Source organism: Ranitomeya imitator, chromosome 1, assembly GCF_032444005.1.
Source record: "Ranitomeya imitator isolate aRanImi1 chromosome 1, aRanImi1.pri, whole genome shotgun sequence".
Classification (NCBI taxonomy): Eukaryota; Metazoa; Chordata; class Amphibia; order Anura; family Dendrobatidae; genus Ranitomeya; species Ranitomeya imitator.
In genome coordinates this window covers 962,627,950-962,645,429 of record NC_091282.1, presented here as the reverse complement: position 1 = coordinate 962,645,429, position 17,480 = coordinate 962,627,950, and positions in this window count along the sequence as shown.

The following is a 17,480-nucleotide window of genomic DNA, read 5'->3' as shown; positions in this document are numbered from 1 at the left end:
GAAATACTTAGCCTCGCATCCGCGTACACAGGGTTTGAACGCCCACATAGCTAGACTAATCTCGTTAGAGATGATGCCCTACCGGTTAGTTGAAAGCGAAGCTTTCAAAGACCTGATGGACTACGCTGTACCACGCTACGAGCTACCCAGTCGACACTTTTTTTCCAGAAAAGCCATCCCAGCCCTCCACCAGCATGTTAAAGAGCGCATCGTCCATGCACTCAGGCAATCTGTGAGCACAAAGGTGCACCTGACAACAGATGCATGGACCAGTAGGCATGGCCAGGGACGTTACGTGTCCATCACGGCACACTGGGTAAATGTGGTGGATTCAGGGTCCACAGGGGACAGCAAGTTTGGGACAGTTCTGCCTAGCCCACGGTCTAGTAAACAGTTGTCTGTAGCCGTTCGCACCCCCTCCTCCTCCTCCTCCTCGTCCTCCTGCAGAAGCAAGAGCTCGTCCACAGACCGCAGTCGCACAAACACTCCATCCGCACCTGCCACTGTTGCACACCAGGTCTCCCATTATGGGGCAGCTACTGGCATACGTCAGCAGGCTGTATTGGCTATGAAGTGTTTGGGCGACAATAGACACACCGCGGAAGTTCTGTCCGAGTTCTTGCAGCAAGAAACGCAGTCGTGGCTGGGCACTGTAGATCTTGAGGCAGGCAAGGTAGTGAGTGATAACGGAAGGAATTTCATGGCTGCCATCTCCCTTTCCCAACTGAAACACATTCCTTGCCTGGCTCACACCTTAAACCTGGTGGTGCAGTGCTTCCTGAAAAGTTATCCGGGGTTATCCGACCTGCTCCTCAAAGTGCGTGGACTTTGCGCACATATCCGCCGTTCGCCTGTACACTCCAGCCGTATGCAGACCTATCAGCGTTCTTTGAACCTTCCCCAGCATCGCCTAATCATAGACGTTGCAACAAGGTGGAACTCAACACTGCACATGCTTCAGAGACTGTGCGAACAGAGGCGGGCTGTTATGTTTTTGTGGGAGGATACACATACACGGGCAGGCAGTAGGATGGCAGACATGGAGTTGTCAGGTGTGCAGTGGTCGAAGATTCAAGACATGTGTCAAGTCCTTCAGTGTTTTGAGGAATGCACACGGCTGGTTAGTGCAGACAACGCCATAATAAGCATGAGCATCCCCCTAATGCGTCTGCTGATGCAAAGTTTGACGCACATAAAGGATCAGGCGTCTGCACCAGAGGAAGAGGAAAGCCTTGATGACAGTCAGCGATTGTCTGGTCAGGGCAGTGTACATGACGAGGTACCGGGCGAAGAGGAGGTGGAGGATGAGGAGGATGATGGGGATGAGTATATTTTTAATGAGGAAGCTTTCCCGGGGGCACGGGAAATTGGTGGCGTGGCAAGGCCGGGTTCTGGTTTTTTGAGGGACACAAGTGACGTAGATTTGCCTGCAACTGCCCCTCAACCAAGCACAACCGCAGATTTGACAACGGGAACTTTGGCCCACATGGCGGATTATGCCTTGCGTATCCTCAAAAGGGACACACGCATTACAAAAATGATGAACGATGACGATTACTGGTTGGCCTGCCTCCTTGATCCTCGCTATAAAGGCAAATTGCAAAATATTATGCCACATGAGAACTTGGAACTAATATTAGCAACAAAACAATCAACTCTTGTTGACCGTTTGCTTCTGGCATTCCCTGCACACAGCGCCCGTGATCGTTCTCACACGAGCTCCAGGGGCCAGCAGACCAGAGGTGTTAGAGGGGCAGAAATCAGAAGTGGCGTTGGACAGAGGGGTTTTCTGACCAGGTTGTGGAGTGATTTTTCTATGACCGCAGACAGGACAGGTACTGCAGCATCAATTCAAAGTGACAGGAGACAACATTTGTCCAGTATGGTTACAAACTATTTTTCATCCCTTATCGACGTTCTCCCTCAACCGTCATTCCCATTTGATTACTGGGCATCCAAATTAGACACCTGGCCAGAATTGGCAGAATATGCATTGCAGGAGCTTGCTTGCCCGGCAGCTAGTGTCCTATCAGAAAGAGTATTCAGTGCTGCAGGTTCAATACTAACAGAAAAAAGGACTCGTCTGGCTACCCAAAATGTAGATGATCTAACCTTCATTAAAATGAACCACAACTGGATTTCAAAATCTTTTGCCCCACCCTGCCCGGCTGACACCTAGCTTTCCTATGAAAAGGTCTTGCCTGTGGACTATTCTGAATGACTTTTCCAATCTCGTAATTTTCTTCACCTGATTGTCCAGCATACGACATGTTTCCAACTCACGAAATGGCCAAACTCCCCACACGGGGCCGTGCTATCGCCACTTTGCGCTTGGACCCTTGAGAGTGCTGTTTGTCTGAAGAGGTGGGTGTGGCCGCTTTTGGTCGACGGCACTGCCACTGGGTCCCTCATAGTACAATAAAGTGTCTCTGGCGGTGGTGGTGCGCACCCAACGTCAGACACACCGTTGTAATATGAGGGGCCCTGTGCCTGTACCGCCGGCCACAAGACAGTTCCCCCCCCCAGCTCAAACAGTGCTCTACCACTAGCAAAATTATCTCTCACAGCTTCACCAATGTGTAGTCTAGCCGCTGACATCCTTCAATGCCTGGCACTGACAATACCATTGTTTTGACATTTTTTTTATGTTAGGCCTTCGAAGCCTGTCTGCGGTCCCTTCTTTCTACAACTACTACACTGACCAGGCCACTGCTGGCCGTGTTACCCTGGAACCAATTTAAAAGTGCCTACAGTCAGCCCAATTTTGTTATGTTAGGCCTTCGAAGACTGTCTGCCGTCACTCCTTCCACTAGACTTCCACTGACCATACACTGCTGCCCATGTACCCCTGGAACCAATTTAAAGTGCCTACAGCCAGCCCAATTTTGTTATGTTAGGCCTTCGAAGCCTGTCTGCGGTCACTCCTTCCACTAGACTTCCACTGACCAGACCACTGCTGCCCGTGTACCCCTGGAACCAATTTAAAAGTGCCTACAGCCAGCCCAATTTTGTTATGTTAGGCCTTCGAAGCCTGTCTGCGGTCACTCCTTCCACTAGACTTCCACTGACCAGACCACTGCTGCCCGTGTACCCCTGGAACCAATTTAAAAGTGCCTACAGCCAGCCCAAGTTTGTTATGTTAGGCCTTGGAAGCCTGTCTGCGGTCACTCCTTCCACTAGACTTCCACTGACCAGACCACTGCTGCCCGTGTACCCCTGGAACCAATTTAAAAGTGCCTACAGCCAGCCCAAGTTTGTTATGTTAGGCCTTCTAAGCCTGTCTGCGGTCCATTCTTTCAACTACTACTACACTGACCAGGTCACTGCTGCCCGTGTACCCCTGGAACCAATTTAAAATTGCCTACAGCCAGCCCAATTTTTTTATTTTAGGCCTTCGATGCCTGTCTGCGGTCCATTCTTTCAACTACTACTACACTGACCAGGTCACTGCTGTCCGTGTACCCCTGGAACCAATTTAAAATTGCCTACAGCCATGTGTTATTATTTTAGGCCTTCGATGCCTGTCTGCGGTCACTCCTTCCACTAGGCCTCCACTGACCACACCACTGCTGCCCGTGTACCCCTGGAACCAATTTAAAATTGCCTACAGCCAGCCCAATTTTTTTATTTTAGGCCTTCGATGCCTGTCTGCGGTCCATTCTTTCAACTACTACTACACTGACCAGGTCACTGCTGTCCGTGTACCCCTGGAACCAATTTAAAATTGCCTACAGCCATGTGTTATTATTTTAGGCCTTCGATGCCTGTCTGCGGTCACTCCTTCCACTAGGCCTCCACTGACCACACCACTGCTGCCCGTGTACCCCTGGAACCAATTTAAAATTGCCTACAGCCAGCCCAATTTTTTTATTTTAGGCCTTCGATGCCTGTCTGCGGTCCATTCTTTCAACTACTACTACACTGACCAGGTCACTGCTGCCCGTGTACCCCTGGAACCAATTTAAAATTGCCTACAGCCATGTGTTATTATTTTAGGCCTTCGATGCCTGTCTGCGGTCACTCCTTCCACTAGGCCTCCACTGACCACACCACTGCTGTCCGTGTACCCCTGGAACCAATTTAAAATTGCCTACAGCCATGTGTTATTATTTTAGGCCTTCGATGCCTGTCTGCGGTCACTCCTTCCACTAGGCCTCCACTGACCACACCACTGCTGCCCGTGTACCCCTGGAACCAATTTAAAATTGCCTACAGCCATGTGTTATTATTTTAGGCCTTCGATGCCTGTCTGCGGTCCATTCTTTCAACTACTACTACACTGACCAGGGCACTGCTGGCCGTGTACCCCTGGAACCAACATCAGAAAATATAAAAATAAGTATTTTGCTTATAAAAAAGAAAATACTGGTGAGATATCAAATGCAGACATTTTAACATTAAAAACAAACACACAACTCTAATCTGGTACAGTACTAAAAATGGCCACCAGCTACAATTACTTTCTCCTGCAAGTAGTTAACTGAAAGTTTTTTTAAATTGAAAACACACATATGGCATCCACCGAGTGTTGTCCTGTCGCGTCTTCTTTATATTATTGCCGAGAAGATGCAAAATAATGAAAATAATAAAATCATTAATTACCAAAATAATAGAGAAAGTCAACACCACATTGCAAATAAACATTCATTCCAAATAAAGAAGCAGGGCGCGTCCGAGGGTGAGTATATACCTAATAAGAATATAATCACCCTCGGACGCGCAATGCTTATTTCCAACAGCCTTCCTTCCTAAGAATCAGCCCTTCCGTCGTGTAGAGAGACGTTGTGTTACACTCCAAGGTGTTCCCCAGGTTGCCTTTCCTGAGCTTCGATCTTCCGGCTCTCGTTTAGTAGTTCTTGGAAACTACACTGCATTAGGCCTTCAAATTGGGTATGGGGTGTAGAGAGAGGGTGTGTTACACTCCAAGGTGTTCCCCAGGTTGCCTTTCCTGAGCTTCGATATTCCGGCTCTCGTTTAGTAGTTGTCGGAAACTACGCTGCATTAGGCCTACAAATTGGGTATGGGGCGTAGAGAGAGGGTGTGTTACACTCCAAGGTGTTCCCCAGGTTGCCTTTCCTGAGCTTCGATATTCCGGCTCTCGTTTAGTAGTTGTCGGAAACTACGCTGCATTAGGCCTACAAATTGGGTATGGGGTGTAGAGAGAGGGTGTGTTACACTCCAAGGTGTTCCCCAGGTTGCCTTTCCTGAGCTTCGATCTTCATGCTCTCGTTTAGTAGTTGTCGGAAACTACGCTGCATTAGGCCTACAAATTGGGTATGGGGTGTAGAGAGAGGGTTTGTTACACTCCAAGGTGTTCCCCAGGTTGCCTTTCCTGAGCTTCGATCTTCCGGCTCTCGTTTAGTAGTTGTTGGAAACTACGCTGCATTAGGCCTTCAAATTGGGTATGGGGTGTAGCGAGAGGGTGTGTTACACTCCAAGGTGTTCCCCAGGTTGCCTTTCCTGAGCTTCGATCTTCCGGCTCTCGTTTAGTAGTTCTTGGAAACTACACTGCATTAGGCCTTCAAATTGGGTATGGGGTGTAGAGAGAGGGTGTGTTACACTCTAAGGTGTTCCCCAGGTTTCCTTGCCATTGCTTCGGTCTTCCGACTCTCGTTTAGTAGTTGTAGAAAAGTACACTGCATTAGGCCATACAAAATGGGTATGGGGTGGAGAGAGATGGTGTGTTACACTCCAAGGTGTTCCCCAGGTTGCCTTTCCTGAGCTTCTATCTTCAGGCTCTCATTAAATTGTGGTTAAATGGAACAACTGCATTTGGCGTACTAGTTGGTTTGGGGCCTACTATCGGTGTCTGCCACTCCTTGCTGTTCTCCTCCACTGAACAAAGCTGTGCCGCCTGTTTACTACGGTTGCCAATTTTGAACTGCATTTCGACTACTTACTGATTTGGCCCTACTCTCTGTGTCAGCCTCTCATTCCAGTTGTCCTCCACTGCAATGCCCCCTGGTTATTCCTGTGTTACCAATTTTGAACTGCATTTAGCCCACTTTCTTCTTTGGGCCTATATCTGTGTTTCCACTTCATCGTGCCCATTGCCCAGCCAGTGATAGATGAGTCTGCTGGTACATTGACCCATAACGCAACATTCCCCGTGCACGCTACACAACAACATTGTGACCCTGCTGAAAGTCAGGTTGCTCTTCCCGCATACCATACCACCTTACACGGGGACAAAGAGGAAGGTGCAGATGAAAGTGCAGGTTCCTTCATCAGGTGGGGGGAGGAATACTAGTTGGCGACGTCACTGGCACAGGGCCTCTCATAGTACGCAAAAGTGTTGCTGCCGGTGGGAGGCGCCCCCGCCGTGCAAACACACCGCTGTACTTTGAGGGGCCCTGTGCCAGTGCCAATGCCAACGAGTGGGCCCCCCCTGCTTGCTCAGGTTCACAGCACTTGCAAAGTTGAAATACTTACCTCTCCCTGCTCCACTGCCGTGACGTGGTCCAGATTTCCTGGGCCCACTAATTACTTGAACCAGCCCTACCCCCCACAACTTTAGCCAAATGACCCCCAATTTCAAATGCCTTCCAATTATTATAAGGTAAATTACGCTTGACAAGCTTCATTAAGAAGAATGGATGGTTTTGACATTAAAATGGCCACTCTAGGTGTTTTCCTGGCCCCCACTCACTGCCGACTATGCTGCCCCATTGACTTGCATTGGGTTTCGTGTTTCGGTCGATCCCGACTTTACGTCATAATCGGCCGATTTCACTCGACCCGACTTTGGACATAGTCGGGTTTCGCAAAACCCGGCTCGACTCTAAAAAGGTCAAGGTCGCTCAACTCTACCCCTTACGTATCAGAGCGATGATAGGTCCAGACAAAGAGGAGAAATGAGGGATGAACTGCCGATAGTAATTTGCGAAACCAAGGAATCGCTGGGTAGCTTTGACACCATTTGGACGTGGCCAGTTGAGCACGGCAGACACCTTCTCCGGATCCATGCGTAGACCTGAGTCAGAAATAATGTAACCCAAGAAGGGAAGAGACGGCTGTTCAAAGGCGCATTTTTCAAGCTTGACATAAAGGTGATTCTCTCTCAGGCGCAGTAGAACAAGACGAATATGCTTTCTGTGGGTGACCAGATCCGGAGAGAAAATAAAGATGTCATCCATGTAAACCACCACACAGGTGTACAGAAGATCTCGAAAAATTTAATTCACAAATTCCTGGAATACTGCAAGAGCATTGCATAAACCAAAGGGCATGACTAAATACTCGTAGTGCCCATCCCTGGTGTTAAAGGCAGTCTTCCACTCGTCAACAGAACAAATACAAACTAAATTGTAGGCCCCACAGAGCATCCCACTAAAGCATCTGCTGATGCAAAGTTTGACGCACATTAAGGAGCTGGCGTCTGCAGCCGAGGAGGAGGGAAACCTTGATGACAGTCAGCCATTGTCTGGTCAGGGAAGTCTACTGGACGAGGTGGCAGGCGAAGAGGAGGAGGACGAGGAGGATGATGGGGATGAGTATTTTTTGGATGAGGAAGCTTCTCAGGGGGCAATAGAAACTGGTAGCATTGCAAGGCCAGGTTCAGGGATTTTGAGGGAGGTAAGTGACGTTGATTTGCCCGAAACTGCTCCTCAACCCAGCACAAGCAGTGAATTGACAACTGGAACATTGGCCCACATGGCAGATTATGCCTTGCGTATCCTAAAAAGGGACCCCCGCATTATAAAAATGATGACCGATGATGATTACTGGTTTGACTGCCTCCTGGATCCACGATGTAAAGGAAAGTTACAAAATATCATGCCATATGAGAACCTTGAGCAAATATTGGCTACCAAACAAGTAACTCTTGTAGACCATTTGGTTCAGGCATTCCCAGCACACAGCGGCGGTGATGGTTCTCACATGAGCCGTAGGGGGCAACATGGCAGAGGTGTTAGAGGTGCACAAATCCGAAGTGGCATTGGACAGAGGGGTTTTATGACCTGGTTGTGGAGTGATTTCGCAATGACCACTGACATGATAGGTACTGCTGCATCGACTCAAAGTGACAGGAGACAGCATGTTCTCATGTTGACCTCACAGGTCATTCCCCTTTGATTACTGGGCATCTAAAATAGACACCTGGCCTGAATTGGCAGAATATGCATTACAGGAGCTCACTTGCCCTGCTTTTAGTGTGCTATCAGAATGAGTCTTCAGTGCTGCTGGTTCAATACTGACCGAAAAAAGGACACGTCTGGCTTCCCAGAATGTTGATGATTTAACCTTCATTAAAATGAACCAATCATGGATTTCAAATTATTTTGCCCCACCTTCTCCTGCTGACACATAGCTTGCCTGAAAAATTTCTTGATTTTGGCCTCCTCTTATTGACTTCTCCAATTCCGCCATTTGCAGCTGCTGAATGTCCACCATAAGCCATTTTTATACCTCCCTAAATGGGCTGACTCCCCCCACAGGGCAGTGGTCACCATCTGGCGCAAGGACCCGTGCGAGTGCCGTTTGCCTGGACAGGAGGGTGTGCCCACTCTTGGGCGACGGCACTGGCACAGGGTCCCTCATAGTACAATGAAGAGTCTCTGATGGTGGTGGTGCACAATCAATGTCAGACACACCGTCGTAATATGAGGGGCCCTGTGCCAGTACCACCACCCACGAGAGAGTGTTCCCCCCAGCTCGAACAGTGCTCTACCACTTGCAAAACTTACCTCTCCCTGCTCCACCACTGTGTAGTCTGTGCTGTTAAATCCTTCAATGGCACTGCCAATACAAATTTGTTGAAATGATAGATGAAAGCTAAAATATACAGGGGCCCTGGCCTCCATTTAGACCAGTTAATACTTTGCGCCTACTACCACTGTCTGTTACTCAGCAGAGGAGCCAACTCCAGTACCTAGCTATGCCACCTGTTTAGTTCTGTTACCAATTTTGAACTGCTTTTAGCCCACTTTTGTATTTTGGGCCTACTACCTGTGTCTGCGCCACTCATTACAATTGTCCTCCACTGAACAAAGCTATGCCAACTGTTTAGTCCTGTTACCAATTTTGAACTGTTTTTAGCCTACTTTTGTGTTTTGGGCCAACTACCTGTGTCTGCGCCACTCATTACAATTGTCCTCCACTGACCAAAGCTATGCCGCCTGTTTAGTTCTGTTATCATTTTTGAACTGCATTTAGCCTACTTTTTTATTTTGGGCCTACTAATTGTGTCTGCTCCACTCATTACAATTGTCCTCCACTGAACAAAGCTATGCCACCTGTTTAGTCCTGTTACCAATTTTGAACTGCTTTTAGCCTACTTTTGTATTTAGGGCCTACTACCTGTGTCTGCGCCACTCATTACAATTGTCCTCCACTTATAAAAAAGCTATGCCGCCTGTTTAGTCCTGTTACCATTTTTGAACTGCATTTAGCCTACTTTTTTATTTTAGGCCTACTAACTGTGTCTGCGCCACTTGTTACAATTGTCCTCCACTGAGCAAAGCAATGCCGCCTGTTTAGTCCTGTTACCAATTTTGAACTGCTTTTAGCCTACTTTTTTATTTTGGGCCTATATCTGTGCTTTCTCGTCATCCTGCCCATTGCCCAGCCACTGCTAGATGAGTCTGGTGGTACATTGACCCAGACCACTACATTCCCCTTGCACTCTACACAGCCAGAATCTGACCCTGCTGAAAGTCAGGTTCCCCTTTCCGCATACTATACCACCTTACATGGGGACAAAGAGGAAGGTGCAGATGAAAGTGCAGGTTCCTTCATCAGGTGAGGGGGCATACTCGTTGGCACTGACACATGGCCCCTCATAGTACGCAAAAGTGTATTTGGCAGTGGGAGGCGCCACCTACCATCAAACACACCGCCGTACTATGAGGGGCCCCGTGCCAGTGCCAACTAGTACCCCCCCGCTTGCTCAGGATCACAGCACTTGCAAAGTTGAAATATCCTAAAAAAGTAAAAGTCGCTCAACTCTACTTTGTAGAGCTTCTTTTTGTGGCAATTAAAGCTGCAAGTAGCTGCAACTTGCTTTGGATAAATCTCTATGAGCTTTCCACATATTGCCACTAGGATTTTTTGTCTGTGTCTCAAGGCAAAACTGCTCTAGCTCTTTCAAGTTTGATGGTTTCCTCTGGTGAAAAGCAATCTTCAAGTCTGAACTTAAATTCTTAATTGGATTCAGGTCTAGGCTTTGACTAGGCCACTCAAAAACATTTACATGTTTTCCCTTAACCCCTTCATGCCATGCATTTGTGCCAGCTGCAGTACTAGTACGGCGCCGCCATTTTCCACATGGCATCGCAGGGTGATTGGGTTCCGATGGCTGCTGTCCCTGACAGCAGACCATATCTGCACGTAGCCCTGGGGGGCTGCACCACCCCCCCGCATCGGTGATTGCTGTGATTGGCTGGTCAATTCTGACCAGCCAATCACAGCAACATGACAATAAAGTTAAAAAAAAGAAAAAAAGCATGTGACAGGCTGTCATTGGTGCTGTGTGACGTCGCACCAATCACAGCTGTCACAGTAGGTGGGGTGATCGCGACGTCACCTCACCTGATTAACCCCTATGGCGCTGATTTACAATAGCTTCTAGCCAATCAGCACCAAAGGGGTTAATTTAAAATACCAATCACCGCCTTGTACACCATCTTTCTCTCAGATTTGGAGTGCAGAGTGGTTGTCCAAGCCCCTCTGTCTTTCCTGAGTGAAGGAATCCATTGGTGGCCATTGTGATCAACCTGGCGATCTCCTGCCCTCCTGTGCTGTGCTGATCTCCAGCTCCGTGCTCTGTGCTCTCTGCTGCCATCTGCCTGCTGTCTGAGGCCTGTGATCACAGCAGCAGCATCTCCCCCACCCCTTTCCATCCCCATCCCTGTTCCAGTACCGCCTCCCTCCCCATCCCCTACCATCCAATTGAATTGTTTGCGCACTTTTTTGCGCTTTTTTTCCTGTGCGCGGCGTCCCGCGCAGAGCATTTGTGCTCTTCCTTTGTCCACAGCACTCTGATCTGTATCGCTGCTGATCAGAGACTGCGCCACAGGACTTTTTTTTAGCTAGTTAGCGTAGCGGACATTGCAGTCTAAGCAACGTCCATTTTTATTTTTTAGAAAAAAAATAGTATTTAGTACAGTGTAGTTTTAGACGTAACAAGGTAGTTTAGCCGGCGTCAGTGTTTGGTGATGTCCCTCCATCCCTGTTCCAGTACCCCCCTCCCTCCCCTCCAATTCAATTTTAGAGCACTTTTTTTGCACTTTTTTTTCCTGTGCGCGGTGTCCCATGCACGGTGTCCCGTGCAGAGCATTCGTGCTCTTCCTGTGTCTGCAGCTCTTTGATCAGTATCGCTGCTGATCAGAGACTGTGCCACAGGACTTTTTCTTTTTTTAGCTAGTTAGTGTAGCAGACTCCGCAGTCTAAGCGATGTCCAAATTTTTTTTTTACAAAAAAATAATAACAGTAGTTAGTACAGTGTAGTTTTAGACGAGGATTAGCCGGTGTCACAGCGTTAGTGACGACCGGTCTTTTTTTTCAAAGAAAAAACAATTGTAGGCCGGCGTCACACACAGCGTATGCAAATACGGTCCGTATATTACGGCCGTAATACGCTGAAAAGTCCCGAAAATAGTGGTCCGTAGCTCCTCCGTAGGCAGGGAGTGTCACCGTTTTTTGCGCATGGCATCCTCCGTATGTAATCCGTATGGCAGCCGTACTGCGTGTTTTTATCGCAGGCTTGCCAAACCGACATACGCCTATACAAGGGATCCATGTGTTTAAAAAAAAAAAACATATATACTGTCTATATATATATATATATATATATATATATATATGTCAGTAGACACATATATGTATATATATTATTACTTCATACAGCCGCGATATAGCAAAAAGCCGGTAATTCAATTACCGGCTTTTGCTTTCTCCTTCCTAAAACCCGACATGATTTGAGACATGGTTTACATACAGTAAGCCATGTCTTCTCTCCATTTTTTTTGCAGATTCCACACTACTAATGTCAGTAGTGTGTTTCTGCAAAATTTGGCCGTTCTAGCTCTTAAAATAAAGGGTTAAATGGCGGAAAAAATTGGCGTGGGCTCCCGCCCAATTATCTCCGCCAGAGTAGTAAAGCCAGTGACTGAGGGCAGATATTAATAGCCTGGAGAGGGTCCATGGTTATTGGCCCCCCCTGGCTAAAAACATCTGCCCCCAGCCACCCCAGAAAAGGCACATCTGGAAGATGCGCCTATTCTGGCACTTGGCCACTCTCTTCCCATTCCCGTGTAGCGGTGGGATATGGGGTAATGAAGGGTTAATGCCTGGGAGCTTTCTAGGTAAGTTCCCACGATCTATGAACAGCCAGCAGAGGGCGCCTCACCGCAAATGAAGCTAAATATAGATCATTGATCTATATTTAGCCTCATTCTCCGGGGTTTTGCAGCAAGGAGCAGCCTGCATTAGCGGAACTCCTTGCTGCAAAATGTTTTAACCCCTTCAGAAGGATTTACATCGTTGGACTTTACAGATCTGCGGAAGGTAAGTATATTGTTGGTTTATTATGTTTTTTCTTTCACAGAACGAGGGTCTTCAGTGATTGGATTGGGCGTTAAATAAAATATTACAACAACCTTTGGTTTTATTTCATTAAAATAATTTTTAATAATGTGTGTGTGTTTTTTTTTAACCCTTTCATTCATTTGGATTAATAATGGATAGGTGTCATAATTGACGCCTCTCCATTATTAATTAGGCTTAATGTCACCTTGCAATAGCAAGGTGGCATTAACCCTTCATTACCCCATATCCCACCGCTACACGGGAATGGGAAGAGAGTGGCCAAGTGCCATACGCTGTGTGTGACGCCGGCCTCAGTGTAGCCGGCGTCACAGCGTTAATGACGACCGATCATCTTTTAGAAAAAAAAAATCGTACAGAGTAGTTTTATAGGTAGGGAGGTAGCGTATTTTTTTCATAAAAAAATCTGCTATCGCCGGATAATCTCTAGTGCATTAGGGGAGCGTACGTCACACTTTTAGTGGCGTTCGCTTTTCTTTTGTAAAAAGAATAATTAGTTGCGTCGCCTAATTTTTAGTGAGTGCATTAGGGGAGCGTACGCCACACTGTTGGTGGCGTTCGTTTTTTCTTTTGCAAAAAAAAGATTTAGTTGCGTAGGGTAAATTTATACTTTTTCTATACAAACTTATTTTTATACATCTGATTTTTCTTTTCATCTTTTTTCTTGTTTCTTCTACATTTTTTCTCACTACTTGTTCTTTCTCTCTCTGATTGGTTATAATAAAGAGTACCCTATACACAAGCCCCACACATTACACGTGTAAAAGCACCACTTACACACACATCCCCAGGGTTTGGGAAAAAAATGGCCCACTCGTCAACAAGGCGCTATTCAACAGAGGAGGCTTATGCCATCCTTGCGTCCGACATGGATACAGCCAGTGAGGAAGATCCCACATTCCTCTATTCCTCCTCCTCCTCCTCATCTGGTGAGGAAGGACCCCCAACAAGGTGCCCCAGGACCCAGGCAACTCCTGCAGCAATCGATCCTATATGGATTACACCCCCTGAAAATTTTCAGCCCGTCATTCCGGATTTCAGCAGCAGCTCAGGAATCCAGTTTGACACGACTGGCCTCACTGAAATTGACTTCAAATTCTTTTTCGTGATAATAAAATAATAATAATAATCTTTCTTTTTATATAGCGCTAACATATTCCGCAGCACTTTACAGTTTGCACACATTATCATCACTGTCCCCGTTGGGGCTCACAATCTAGAATCACTATCAGTATATCTTTGGAATGTGGGAGGAAACCAGAGTGCCCAGAGGAAACCCACGCAAACACGGAGAGAACATACAAACTCTTTGCAGATGTTGTCCTGGGTGGGATTAGAACCCAGGACTCCACCGCTGCAAGGCTGCAGTGCTAACCACTGAGCCACCATGCTGGGTGATGAAATAATAAATCTTATGGTGGCCCAGACGAACCTGTATGCCCAACAATTTTTCACCCAAAATCCCACGTCATCACACCCCAGATGGACCACCGTAAATGCAGCAGAGATGATGACATTTTGGGGAATTGTGCTGCATATGGGCATAATCAAAAAGCTAAAGCTTCGGCAATACTGGAGTACTGACATTCTCAACAGTACACCGGTATTCCGCATGGCCATGAAAAGGACACGGTTTGAAGGGATCCAAAAATTTTTGCATTTTAGTGATAATGCAGTGTCCTCCTGGAGACGATCCAAACTTTGATTGTCTATATAAAATTCGGCCAGTGGTTGAACACTTCAGCAGAAAATTTGCTGAGGCGTACACACCCCAGAGGGACATCGCTATTGATGAATCTCTCGTCACTTCAAAGGAAGGCTAAAATTCCGACAATACCTGCCCAGTAAGAAGTCCAGGTACGAAATAAAGCTGTACAAACTGTGCGAGAGTATCTTAAGGTACACCTAGAGATTTAGGGTCTACGAGGGGAAGGACACCCAGATTAACCCCCCTGAATGCCCCCCATCCTGGGGGTGAGTGGGAAAATTGTGAGGGAATTGCTGCACCCACTGCTGGATAGGGGTTATCACCTCTACATTGACAACTTTTATACCAGCATCCTACTCTTCAAGGCCCTCTCCGCCAGAGGTACAGCTGCATGTGGCACCGTGTGAAAAAATCAGCGAGGCCTCCCTAAGCCGCTAATTGGGCAAATGCTGAGAAAAGGGGAAAGCAGAGCCAATGCAGCGACAACATGCTGGTGGTCAAGTATAAGGAGAAAAGGGATGTCCTTATCCTGACCACCATACACCATGACAACAACACCCTTGTCACTGTTCATGGGACCACAACACAAGTCCCAAAGCCAGATTGTATCCTGAATTACAATCGGTACATGGGGGGTGTGTACGGCTGCGCAGCAGAGCAGGGAACTGAGAATGCTCCATACAGATAACAGTCTACAGTATCCCAGCTCAAATTAGGGGGAAAGGAGCAAAGGGTTAAAGCAAAGACATGCATTGTCTCGCCAAAAAACAGATACAAACAGAACGGCGTGACAAGTGGCACTGGTTGGCTGTTCCCTAGCTATTTCTAATGGCTTTGATTAGTGATGAGCAAATTTGTTCGGAAAACGATTACCAAACATAAATTTGGCACGAATATGGCACATTCGGATTCATGATCGGAAACATGAGCAAAATTTAATACAATCGGGAAAAATCGGTAACATTTGGTAAAAGTGCGGCAAAATATTTGCGTTGCCACAAAAGTATTTTCAGCACTTTAGCAACACTAATGGAGTGGAGTATCATGAGCGATTGGCACGTGTTTGAGACAGAGAAGGGGTTTGCAGAGCTCAGAAGGGCAGCAATCTTGTAAACAGTAATTTTTTCCCTAACTTTATGAGTGCATATTGTATGTAGCCAATCAGGGCAAAGGAAACACCCACAATGTCCTGACACAACTGCTTGTGTCATTGGCTGCTGAAATCACATGTCCCTCTCTATATAAGTAGCCAACCTCTTATTTTAGCACCATTTTGACACTGTAACAGCCCAGAGAGGCTGCTCCTGATGCTGGCACTGTCAATATCAAGGTTTTAGCTAACCAGTTAGGCAGTTGTATATCAGACACATAGTATAGCCAGCTAGTGTCCAGTGTGGCTGTTCAATTTACCTTCCAGCATTTTTTTTGGCCATTACTAAGGCCCACAGACAAAGCCAGCAGTTCACAAGTGAGCTGATTGTTCATTGCTTCTATTGTGCTCCATACATGAGTATAGCATTCTAATTAATATTTTTTTCACTATCTAAATGCAAAATAACCTGCCGTATCCCACGTTGTCATTTTTGGAGGTAATATGAACCTGTCTGCAGACCTAATGCACATAAAAAAGTAATATTTTCTGTTGCCGAATGTGACATAGCCCACCATATCCCACATTGTCATGTTGTGGCAGTGATATGAACCTGTTTTCAGACCTAACACACATAAAAAAAATCTAATTTTTTCTGTTGCTGAAAGTGATACAGCCCACCGTATCCCAAATTGTCATGTTCTGGCGGTGATAAGAACCTGTCTGCAGACCTAAAGCACATTAATAAAATATAATATTTTCTGTTGCTGAATTTAATACAGTCTGCCTTATCCCACATTGTCATGTGTGGCAGTGATATGAAACTACCTGTAGACCTAAAGTGCATTAAAAAAATTATAATTTTTTCTGTTTCTGAATGTGATACAGCCCACCGTAATCCACATTGTCATGTTGTGGGGGTTATATGAACCTGTCTGCAGACCTCAAGCACATTAAAATATTTTTTTTTTTGTTGATAAACGTGATGCAGCCCGCTATATCCAACTTTTTCATTTAGTGGCAATGAAATTGTTTTGTGTGCAGAGCTGTTGCTCATGAAAATTAATTATTTTTTTTTACAAACATGATACAGCAGCCGAGATCTGAGGTTGAAATAGTTTTGAGCCTATCTTCTAGAATATGAGCATCTTGGGCATCCAATTTCTCATGGGCATCTTTTATATCTAGCTTGAGACTCGCATCTGTTACACCTAACTTCTTTTGAGCATCAAACGCTCTCTGGTAATTGGTGTTGGGTAAATGAGTAATTGTTGTAGGCTGGATCCTGGATCTCGTGCTTCTTATAGCCGCCCTGTTATTGATCCTGTTGTACGTTCCCATTCCCACCTTTGTCATGGCCCTCTTCCTGATCAGTTTATGCAACGGTACATCAGCCATTTTTCTCCAGCAAACCTGCACCTTACCAGCAGCAACTGTAGTAAAGAGGGCATTCCAATGCCACGGAAAATTTTCTAGATTATACAGGCCTCATCCACACACAAAAAAATATTTTATGTTACTAACCGAATACAGAAGGGGACATATCAATTTGAAATTGTTTTAATCATCTAGTCAATGTTATACTGGCCTAATCGACAGGCCCCCCAAAATGTTTCTGTTACTAATGTAATGCAGTAGAGGAAATGTCACTTTGAAATTGTTTGGAGCATCTAGTCAATGTTATACAGGCCTTATCGACAGGTCCCCAAAAATTCTTCTGTTACTAATGTCATACAGTAGGGGACATCTCACTTTGACATTTTTTTGAGCAGATCTTCTTTGTCATTTAGGCCTCATTGACACTGAAGCAATTCTTTCTGCTGTGAGTAATGTGAGTCATCACGTCATATTTCACCTTCTAATTCTTCTGTGTGCAGAGGATGTGCAGAGTAAAAAATCTATTTTAGTTGCTTATAGAGTGCTCCTAGCACACTGTCTGAGCAATATGATGGGAAAAAGTGAGGTCTTGGAGGAAGGGGGATTAGGCTTGGTGTTCAAAGTGTATGTGGGGTACGTGGTAATGTTTCTGAAAGCACAAGTGAACCACCAGCGTGATGTCCTATCCAAAGACAACCAACAACTTCTTTTACTGGATGTTGTAGTTTTTAGTGTGCTGTATTGTTCTTGTGCATTTGC